The 11,441-nt window shown below is 45.5% G+C and overlaps 1 non-coding gene across 1 annotated transcript; it reads right to left on the reverse strand.

Annotated features, from left to right (window-relative positions):
- Positions 1 to 10,190: 10,190 nt before the first annotated feature.
- On the reverse strand, positions 10,191 to 10,297 carry LOC148846252 (small nucleolar RNA R71). Its single transcript, XR_016102687.1, has one exon. It is a non-coding gene; the product is annotated as a small nucleolar RNA R71 (small nucleolar RNA).
- Between the last annotated feature and the right edge of the window lie 1,144 nt (positions 10,298 to 11,441).

Consider the following 11,441-nt stretch of genomic DNA (forward strand, 5'->3'; position numbering starts at 1 on the left):
GAAGACGTAAGAGTTGCATTGCTTCTCTCAGTCCCCTCTCCTCTGTCTCTGGAGCTCCTCGCGGTCCCCATGTCCAGGAACTTCAAACTCCCACCATTGGACAAGTATGACGGGTCCTTCAACCTTAATGACCATGTTGATGCCTTCCAGTCCCAGATGCATCTGGCCAGGGTGGGTGAATCTTTCATGTGTGTGGCCTTCTCCACTACATTCAAAGGAGTGGCCTGCACCTAGTACCGAAACCTCTCGCTGGGCTCAATAAGGAGCTGGTACAGTTGGTGAAGGTCTTCACCTCCCACTTCGTCACTAGTAAGAGATGCCCAAGTACCCAGCAAAGCCTCCTCAGCATAATCCAAAGGGATGGGAAGTCCATCCGGAACTATATCAAGTGGTTTAACGATGCTTTCCTACAGATACCCGACCTGGACCTTGCAGTTCGGCTTACCGCGGCCAAACGAGGTATCACCCACAAAGAGTTCAGATGTCACGTGGTCGTCAACCAGCCCAAGACCGTGACCGAGTTCCTCGAGCTTGCAAATTAGTTCATAGGAACAGAGGAAGAGATCAACCAGAAGGGTGAGCATGCCCTCAAGAAAAGAAAAAGGGAACCGGAACCCCCGGCTCCTAGTGACTACAAGAAGAAGGATCAAGCTCGGGGGGCAAAGCCAGTTCAGCCTTTCCGAGCTCCAATAGCAGAAAGGGTGTTTACACCCCTCAACAAGAAGCGGGCCGAGATCCTCATGGCGATCAAGGATGCCCCATATGTAAAGTGGCCACCTCGGCTCAAGGTCGACCCCAATGTTAGGAATAAAAACTTGTATTGTAGTTTCCATAGAGATCACGGTCATAGCACCGAGAATTGTAATAACCTCCGCGATGAGATAGAAGAACTCATCTGTCGCGGATATTTGAGAAATTTTGTACAGAATGGTGGTAATAGTAATAAACCAGGTCGGCACAGGGAGCAGGATAAAGACACCCCCGAGTCCAGCAAATAGGTGGAGCAACCGTAGAGGCAACCCCCAGATGAGAGACCAGCCTGAGGGACCATCCATGTAATCGTTGGAGGATCAATTGTCGCGGGCTGCACTTCGGCAGTAGCTCGGTCATCAACCCTTAAAGCCGCCAGAGAAGAACTAAACCCCCCGAAGTGGTCAAGGGTGGAGGAGCCAATCTTCTTCACTGAAGACAATGCACGAGGGGTCCATTACCCCCACGATGATGCGCTCGTCATCAAGATCAAGATCAATGACTTTGAAGTCATGCATGTCCTGGTAGATTCGGGCAGTTCGGCGGATATCCTCTTCAAGGTAGCCTTCGATCAACTCCAGATCCCAGAAGGTGACCTGAAGCCCGTGAGCATTCCACTAGTGGGATTCAGCGGCGAGGAGGTTAGGCCTTTGGGGAAAGTCATTGTGTCAGTGGGTGTCAGTACCTGGCCCAATGTGGTAAGGCTTAATCACGAGTTCCCGGTGGTCGCAATCCCCTCTCCATACAACGCGATAGTAGGTCGGCCCATCACCCACGTCCTGCGAGCAGTAGTCTCCACCTACCACCTAGTGATGAAGTTCCCTACAAACTTAAGAGTCAGAGTGGCACGAAGCGATCAGCTCGAGTCCGGCAAATGCTAATGCTACGTAGCCACCATCAAATGAAAAATCCAAGGCTGCTGACGACCTCGAGCTGGGACAACCTGCAGAGCAGTTCATAGAGCGGGCCATACCTATTGAGGAGACCATCCCCATCCCGACCTCGACAGACGATCCAGCGCGGGTACTTCAGATCAGCGCTTCTATTGAGGAGCCCCTGTGGTCTCGAATAGTAAGTTTCTTACTCAAAAATTTAGACATTTTTGCATGGTCGGCAGCAGAAATGTCTGGCATAGACCCCAACATTATCACTCATAGACTTAATACTGATACTTTAGTTAGGCCCGTTAGACAAAAGAAGCGCAACCTAGCCCTAGAGCGATGGAGGGCCATCAACGAGGAGGACAGAAAACTCCTTGTAGCCAATTTTATCAGGGAAGTCCATTACCCGAGCTAGGTGGCCAACCCTGTTCTGGTGAAAAAGGCAAACGGTAAGTGGCGCATGTGCGTCGACTACACCAACCTAAATCGGGCTTACCCAAAGGACTGCTTCCCACTCCCCAGGATTGACTGCCTAATGGACGCGACCTCGGGGCACGAGTTATTGAGCTTCTTGGACACCTGTTTGGGCTATAACCAAATAAAAATGGACCCAGCTGACGAGGAGAAGACCGCCTTCATAACCGAGTTTGGCCTATACTACTAATAGGTCATGCCATTCGGGCTGAAGAACGCTGGGGGTACTTTTTAGGGACTTGTAAATAAGCTGTTTGATCCACTTGTTGGCACAAAAGTAGAGTGTTATGTAGATGACATGTTCGTCAAAACCCAATTTTCACATGAATTAATACAAGATTTACACTCAGTCTTTGAAATCTTGCGTAGATTTAATATGAAGTTAAATCCGAATAAGTGCGTCTTCGGTGTCACCTTGAGTAATTTCCTAGGGTTCATTGTCAACCGACAAGGCATTGAGGCCAACCCGGACAAAATCAAGGCCATCCTAGAGATGAGACCACCCCGAAGGTTAAAAGAGGCCCAGAAGATGAACGACCATTTGGCTGCCTTAAGTCGCTTTTTGTCCAAGTCCGCGGATCGTTGTCTGCCCTTCTTTAAGGCCATAAAAAGAAAAGGCTTTGAATGGACCAAAGAGTGCCAACTCGCGTTCAACGAGCTCAAAAGGCACCTCGCCAACATCCCAGTTTGACCCGGCCCGAAGTGGGTGACATTTTAGAGCTATACCTCTCGGCGAGTGAAAAGGTGGTCAGCTTGGTACTAATAAGAGAAGTAGATCGAGTCCAACGACCCATCTATTATGTTAGTAAAGTGTTGCAAGGAGCAGAGATGAGGTACCCGGAGATAGAAAAGTTAGCCTATGCATTGGTTATTGCAGCCCGGAAGCTTCGCTCATACTTCCAAGCTCACACCATCGTTGTCCTTACCAATAAACCTCTGAGGCAAGTTTTGCTCAAGCTCGAGGTCTCGGGAAGGTTGACAAAGTGGGTCATCGAGCTCAGCGAGTACAAGCTCTAGTATAAGCTACGGACCGCTATCAAGGCCCAAGCCTTGGCAGATTTCATCGCAGAATGCACCTTTAGCTCCGAAGTCCCTAGGCCGATAGAACACGAGGCCCCCAGTATGGGAGAGCTCGGAGTTCCTGGACTGCTTGAACTCAAGCACTGTGTAGTAGCAACCTATGCGACATCTCTCCTAGTTAGGCCAAACCCAAACTGGGATGAAGAACCCTGGATCCTTCACGTAGATGGCTCGTCAAATCGACAAGGCAGCGGAGCTAGGATCGTTCTGTACAGACCAAGCAGTGTGAAACTAGAGTACGCGCTATGCTTTGAGTTCATGGCATCCAACAACGAAGCAGAATAAGAGGCACTGCTAGCCGAGCTGGACCTTGCAAAGGAAATGAAAGCCAAGCACATCGTCATCTGTAGTGACTCCCAACTTGTGGTAAATCAAGTCCTGGGTGAGTACGAAGCTTGCGAACCAACTATGGTAGCATACTTAAACAAAGTAAGAGAGACTCTACTCAACTTCTGATCACACTTCATCCAGCAAATCCCGAGATCAGAGAACGCTGAGGCCAATGCCCTGTCACGGTTAGCCAGCACAGGAAATAACACCATGAGGACTATGTATATAGAAAACTTACCTCGGCCTAGCATTCTCAAGGGGGCAGAGGAGGTTGCTCCCATCGTTCAAGTAGAGTCAAGCTGGATTGATCCACTCATGAGCTTTCTGCTACACGGGGCCCTCCCCACAGATCGTAATGCCACCAGGAGGGTAGAGTGCCAAATAGCCAAATACATCATGATAGACGGATGGCTGAACCGAAGATCCTACACGCTCCCCTACCTGCGCTGCTTGCGACCCTCGAAAGCCGAGCTCATCCTCCATGACACTCATGAAGACCTGTGTGGTGGACACTTGGAGGGCAGGGCCCTCGCTCAGAAAGTACTACGACAGGGGTATTACTGGCCAACCATGAAAGCAGATGCGATCGAGCTTGTCAAAAAATGTGACAAGTGCCAGAAGCACGCTAACATCCACCATTGGCCTGCCGCCGACCTGAAATACCTCACTAGCCCATGGCCATTTGCACAATGGGGGATTGACCTACTTGGGTCATTTCCGCCAGCAACAGGGCAAAGAAGGTTCCTAGTGGTGGCAGTGGACTATTTCACAAAGTGGGTCAAAGTCGAACCTCTCACGATAATCACAACTCGGAACGCGTAGAACTTCTTTTGGAAGAGCATAGTGTGTCATTCTAGATTACCTCGGGTACTGATCTCCAATAATGGTAAGCAGCTCGAAGACATCAAGTTCCAAAACTAGTGTCAAGACAATGGAATTCAGCAGAACTTCACCTCGGTGGCGCACCCTTAGGCGAATGGCCAAACGGAAGTTACGAACCGGGCTATCCTTCACGGACTGAAAGTGCACCTGGACTGAGCTAAGGGACTATGGACAGACAAGCTTCCCAGTGTACTTTTGGCCTACCGTACCATGGAAAGGACTGCCATGAAAGAAACCCCCTTTAACCTCACATACGATACCGAAGCAGTCATCCCAACTGAGATTGAAGTCCCCTCACTGAGATTAGAAGCATATGAAGACGAGCTACGTACCAACCTCGATCTGCTAGATGAAGTATGGGACCTCACATACATCAGGACCGCGGCCTATCAACAAAGGATAGCTCGGTACTATAACGCCAAGGTCAAAAAGTGAACTCTCCGCATTGGCGACCTGGTTCTCCACAAGGTTATGGTGCCTAAGCCCGACATTGGCAAGCTCGGTCCAAACTGGGAAGGACCCTACCGAGTAAAGTGAGTACTCGGGGAAGGAACATAGGAAGTCGAAACCCTAGAAGGGAAACAAGTACCTCAGGTGTGGAATATCATCAACCTAAGACAATATTACCCGTAAACCACCAAACTGAGTGAACCATGAGTCACTCCCTTCTAGCCTTAGGGCCAATTTGCCGAACTAGCGATGACCTCGGAAACACGAGGTCCAGTCACCCCATCAATAGGGGCAGACTCCAGGAAAACATTTTGGAGTGACCACGAGTCACTCCCTCCAGCCTAAGGGTCAATGCGTTAGGTTAACTGAAGACCTCGGCGCTATGCATGACTCTACTGCCTCGCCAGCATAGGCTTAGCATGCCAATGACCAAGGGCGTCTCGAGAACGGACTTTTCGACTCCAAGCCTACGTTGGTATATGCAACTAGAGGTAAACACCAACCTAAATAGCCAAGCAGGCAGGTTGGACACGCGCCTTACTTTGTCTACCTTGGTGTACGTTGCTAAAATCTGATGATCACCCCTACTAAGTGTAGGAAGACAGTTCGGGGTGACAACGGTAAAGGGTCGATCACCTCAAGAACTAAAGTCACTAACTCAACAGCTTGGATAAGACAAACACTCTGGCAGAAGAGAATCACACAAGCAGTTAACAGAACATATACTCTCATTGCATAAATGTGATTTCACTACAGAATCCCAAGTACAAAGAAACAAGAAAAAGAGAATACAAGGAGCACGCAACTATTTGCAAGGCTTATCAGTCTTGGTTTCCATCAGTGAGAGTGCATCCCCAATCATTACCTTTGTCTGACAAAGGGGTTGATCCTATCACTACGATCACCCACTTAGATGAATTCTCAGACTGTCCCAACATACCCAGGTTTTGACCCCCACTAAGGATCTCACTGATTGGTATATCAAAGATAGCCCAATTTTACACCTAGTGCAGTATCATAATCGAGTCTAGGGGTCGGGTGTAACTTTCCAGTTTTTGCTCATCAATCTTCAAGGTCCAGGGCAATACAGGAAATCTGGTCCAGTTCATAGGTTCAATTAATCCTACATTGTATGTGCCTAGGGTCTCACCAAGGCAGCTGAGACAGGCCACCCCAACCGACTTGGTGGCACCACAGTGTCAGCCTTATCAGGAGATGTCTCCCCAGACTGACCAACTAGCTGTGAACTTTCTAAACTAACACGAGTCTCATCAAGTGTCTAGTTTAAGGGAATTACATAGAAACATACCAAGGGAACATGAATCAAATATGCACTTTTATTCATTTACAATAAACACATAAAGTACATCATTCTGATTGAAGCTAAGGGCATACAAAACAGTCTAACAGCTCCCACTTGCACTTAGGTTCAATCAAGTACAAGCCGGAGCCCTATGCTTTCCACGTGTTTCTCAAACACTTTCTATGATAGTGGCTTCGTCAATGGGTCTGCTATATTTTCCATTGACGCTACCTTCTAAATCATGATGTCCTCTCTACCAACAATCTCCCACAGTACGTGGTACTTCCTCTCGATGTGCTTTGACTTCGAGTGGGCTCGTGGCTCCTTAGCCTGAGGAATGGCTCCATTGTTGTCACATAACAATGGGATGTGAGATGTGCTAGACGGAACTACTCCCAACTCGTGAATGAACTTCTTCATCCACACGGCTTCTTTGGCAGCCTCACTTGCGGCAATGTACTCGGCCTCGGTCATGGAGTCTGTAGTGGACCCTTGTTTGCTGCTTTTCCAGCAAACAACACACAATCCTATCATGAAAACATATCCAGATGTAGACTTTCTATCATCTGGATCCAACTGGAAATCAGCATATGTATACCCTTGGATCTGTAGTGAGCTACCATGGAATACTAGACAAAACTCTTTTATCCTTTGAAAGTACTTAAGTATGTTTTTCACAACAATCCAGTGCTCCTACCCTGGGTTGGTTTGAAATCTGCTTACTACACTCACTGTCTGAGCAATGTCAGGACAAGTGCACAGCATGACATACATGATGCTTCCTATGGCAGAGGCATAGGGAACGTCTTTCATGCCATCAATCTCCTCAAAAGTCTTGGGAGACATCTTCTTGGAGAGAGTGACTCCATGCCTGAAAGGAACATTTCCTTTCTTGGAGTTTTCCATGCTGTATCTTTTGACTATTTTGTCAATGTAAGCAGATTGGGATAATCCTATTATCCGTTTCGATCTATCTATATAGAGTTGAAGACCCAGTATATAGGAGGCTTCCCCAAGATCATTCATTGAGAATTGCTGTGAAATCCATACTTTCATTATAGTTAACATTCCTACATCATTCCCAATGAGTAGAATATCATCTACATACAGAACCAAGAAGGTAACCTTATCTCCACTATACTTCCTGTAGACACAGGGTTCATCCGGATTCTGCTTTAAGTCAAACGATTTGACAGCAGAGTCAAAACAGATGTTCCAACTTCTAGAAGTTTGCTAAAGTCCATAAATGGATCTATTAAGTTTACATACCATGTTTTCCTGACCTGCAGCAATGAAGCCTTGCGGCTGCTGCATATAGATATTTTCACTAAGATCTCTATTCAGGAATGCAGTTTTGACATCCATCTGCTAAATCTCATAATCATGGTATGTTGCTACTACTAGCAGGATCCTAATGGATTTAACCATGGCCACAGGCGAAAAGGTTTCCTCATAATCGATGCCCTCTTTCTGAGTGTACCCTTTTGCCACCAAATGACCTTTGAAGGTCTCAACCCTACTATCGGGGCCCTTCTTCCTCTTGTAGATCCATTTGCAACCGATTGCTTTTACCTCGGAGGGCAGATCTACTAGAGTATGGACTCCATTGGTCTCCATTGAGTCCATCTCTACTCTCATGGCCTCCACCCACTTCTGGGAATCTATGAGCCAATATAGCTTCCGCGTAAGTCATGGGATCCTCCTCACTAGTCAAGGTTTCCACCAGGTAACTATACTGGTCATAACCATAATGGACTGGTGGCCTGGATACCAACTGGATCTTCTAGGTTGGTCACTACCTGAAACTTGTGGGACATCACCCACTGCTCCTGAGCTCTCCTCATCAAGAACAATTTCCTGACGATGGGTGTCCAAGATGTAATCAGTTTCCAAGAATTGTGATTTCTACTGCAGAACACTGATGAGACGGAAAAGAACCCTGTTTTTGTCCCCTAATTTTCATCTTTTTTCGTTATTTTAACACTTAAATGCACTCATTACTCTTGTATTTCGATTCAGGGCAATAAAGAAGGCAATTGGAAGGAAACATGCCAATTCGGGTGATTTTGCACAATTTCGGCGATAGTCAGTGATCTGGGCCTAACTCACAATTCTGCACTCCGAATTAGGCAATTCAATAAGCATTAGAAAGAATAACGAAAGGTCCACAACTTTTATGTTTTGGGCATTGACTAGTTCGGTCCGCATCAAGTACGAAACTGGGCCCGAAGTCGGAGCAAATTCGCAGCCAGGCCCATTTAACAACTGAAACCCAACTCGCAGAAGAACCTCGAAGCAGCCCAAGTAGCAGAGAAGCCCAACTCGGATACAAGAGTCTAGAGTCCTAATTCGAATGTAATCTCCCAAGAGGGAGAGAGTCTTATTAGATCTAAACTTTGAATGTAATCCTATAAGGATAAGAAGGTTGGGGATTAGATAAGAGATAGGATAGGATTAGTTCAAAGAAGATAAGATCAAGACTCCCTAAAGATAAGATGATCTCCTAGAAGGAGTTGGAAAACAACCCTCTCCTTTAGCTATATAAAGAGGGGGGCAAACCAGCTCTAGCATCACTCATTCCAAGATCCAAGAGATAATCAAGAGGCCAAGAAGCTCAAGAAGGTAGTTCGGCTATGGAGAAGAGAGCATGGAGATTGCGCAGATCATGAGTAGCTAAGCTTCTTTTTCTGGTTCAAGGGGGAGGTTCGATTGTGTCATTGTGAGGTTCTGTAGTTACTTTATTTTCTTTCTTTCTAATTCAAGTATTCATTGATTCTTGTGCATATTTTTAATGGACATTGATGTTAATTAGTTTGACAATTGAATTAATGTTGATTTTCCTATTGCTATCCATGATTTCGATGATCCGTAATTGTCACGAATAATGGTACAAGTAGCAATTAGGTTGATATCTTTTTGGGTCAATTGTTCGTGACAGCCTTTGACCAACGTTTTATCATGGTTCAACCTAAAGGAATCGATGGAACAAAATTCAGTAATTGCAGCTATCTCAATTATTGTTATTTTGGTTTAACTGTTTTCACAAATCTTAATGCTATCATTGTTTAACATGGAACGCTATCGTACCCAGTTGAGTGGTGATAAGTGTTGATCGAATGCTGGGTTTGGTCAACTGAATTAGGAAAACACAAGGTTTATTATGGCTATCCTAGTAAATCTAAGGTTAAATGCTTGAATTGCAAGAATGCTGAATTGTACCTAGGATCGTTGGCCAATCGATTCAACCCGAACCCTTGAACCAGAATTCGGTAAGACTGATTTTTCTCTTGTTTGTTTAGTTTGTTATTCATTTAATTTTAGTTATTAAATTTTCTCACACAATTACTTTATTCATTCGGCTAAGAGATTACTGATTTGCTCCCTGTGGGATTCGACCTAGTACCACTTTTACTACAAATATTTTATTGTGGGACTAGTACTAATTTTGAGGGTTTCGACAAACCCGTCAAAAATTTGGCACCGTTGCCGGGGAGCAACGTTAATTTCTTAGCTATTACCTTCTTTTGTTAATCTTCTTGTTTATGACTTGTGCTTCTTAACGAGGTGAATTTCAGTACAACCCCGAAATTGAGAGGACCACACGCCATTTAAGGAAGGAGGCGAAGCAAAGGAAGGATCGCTCACCTAAAAGGGTGAACTCAGATATCGATCTACCCACTTGTGAGAGGACATTAAGGGAGTTGGCTGCACCAATTATGAACCAACAGCACTTATGCATCACGTACCCCACTCTTGAGGTAGCCTTTGAACTCAAATCTGGTTTGATTCAATTATTACCTCTGTTTCATGGTTTCCCATGTGAGGACCCTCACAAACATCTAAAGGAATTTTATGTCATCTGTTCAAGCATGAAACCCCACGTTATGACCGAGGACCTGGTAAAACTCATAGTCTTTCCATTTACTTTAAGAGATAAAGCAAATGATTTGTTGTATATTCTCCCTCCCGGTTCTGTACGCACATGGGATGGAATGAATAGGATATTTTTAGATAAATATTTTTTTGCATCCCGGGCTGCGAATATAAGAAAAGAAATATGTGGAGTTCAGCAGTTTGGTGGTGAGACATTATATGAATATTGGGAAAGTTTTAAGCAACTTGTTGCTAGTTGTCCCCACCACCAAATTCCTGAACAATTGTTAATCCAGTACTTCTATGAAGGGCTTCAGCCCATGGATAGAAGTATGGTCGATGCAGCCAGTGGAGGAGCTCTAGTGAACAAGACACCCGAAGCAGCTTGGGAATTAATTTCCAACATGACCGAAAATTCTCAGCAATTCGGTACAGGGACAAAAGGTACCATTAGAAGTGTTAACGAGGTAAGCCATGCAAATTTAGAAAACCAGATTTCTGACTTAACTGCTTTGGTTAGGCAACTAGCTGCAAGACAATTACAAACTGCTAGGGTGTGTGGTATCTGTTCGATCCATGGTCATCCTACAGACATGTGTCCATCATTACAAGATGGATCGATGCAGCAAGTAAATGTCGTAGGAGGATTCCCAGGGCAGCCCCAACGAAAGTATGATCCCTACTCCAATTACTACAATCCAGGGTGGAGAGATCATCCAAATCTAAGCTACGGAAACCCAGGAGGACAGCAGCAATATCAGCCCCATTTTTTCAGTTGACAGCCCCAGTTTTCAACACCCATCACAGCGCAAGGCCAACCCCCAAATTCAAGTACGTCATTAGAAGATATAGTTAAGGCTCTAGCTACTAATACTCAGCAATTTCAACAAGAAACAAGAGCAAGCATTCAGAATTTGGGGAACCAAATCAGCCAACTTGCCACTTCCATTAGTAAGTTGGAGGTGCAGAACTCTGGGAAACTACCATCATAAATGGTAGTCAACCCCAAGGAAAATGTAAGTGCAGTGGTGCTGAGAAGCGGGAAGGAACTGCAGCTAGAACCCACCTCACCAAGGAAGGCGGAAAAAAGACAAGAAGAAGAGGAGGTACAGGACTCAAACAAAAACCCCATTAAGGTAGGAGTTGGAGAGAATGTTTCAGCTGTGATCAAGAGAACCTTACCAGAAAAACATGCTGATCCAGGTATGTTCACCCTACCTTGTGTGATTGGCAATAAGCGAATTGAGCATGCCATGCTAGACTTAGGTGCATCTATTAATGTCATGCCATACTCGATTTACTATGCTTTGAGATTAGGTCCTTTAAGGGAATTTAAAGTTGTTATCCAATTAGCTGATCGTTCTAACGCCTACCCAGAAGGGATTGTTGAGAATGTAATGGTGCAGGTTAACGATTTA

The sequence above is a fragment of the Nelumbo lutea genome, chromosome 7, assembly GCF_056320005.1.
Source record: "Nelumbo lutea isolate HS-2025 chromosome 7, American lotus-T2T, whole genome shotgun sequence".
In the NCBI taxonomy this organism is placed as follows: domain Eukaryota; kingdom Viridiplantae; phylum Streptophyta; class Magnoliopsida; order Proteales; family Nelumbonaceae; genus Nelumbo; species Nelumbo lutea.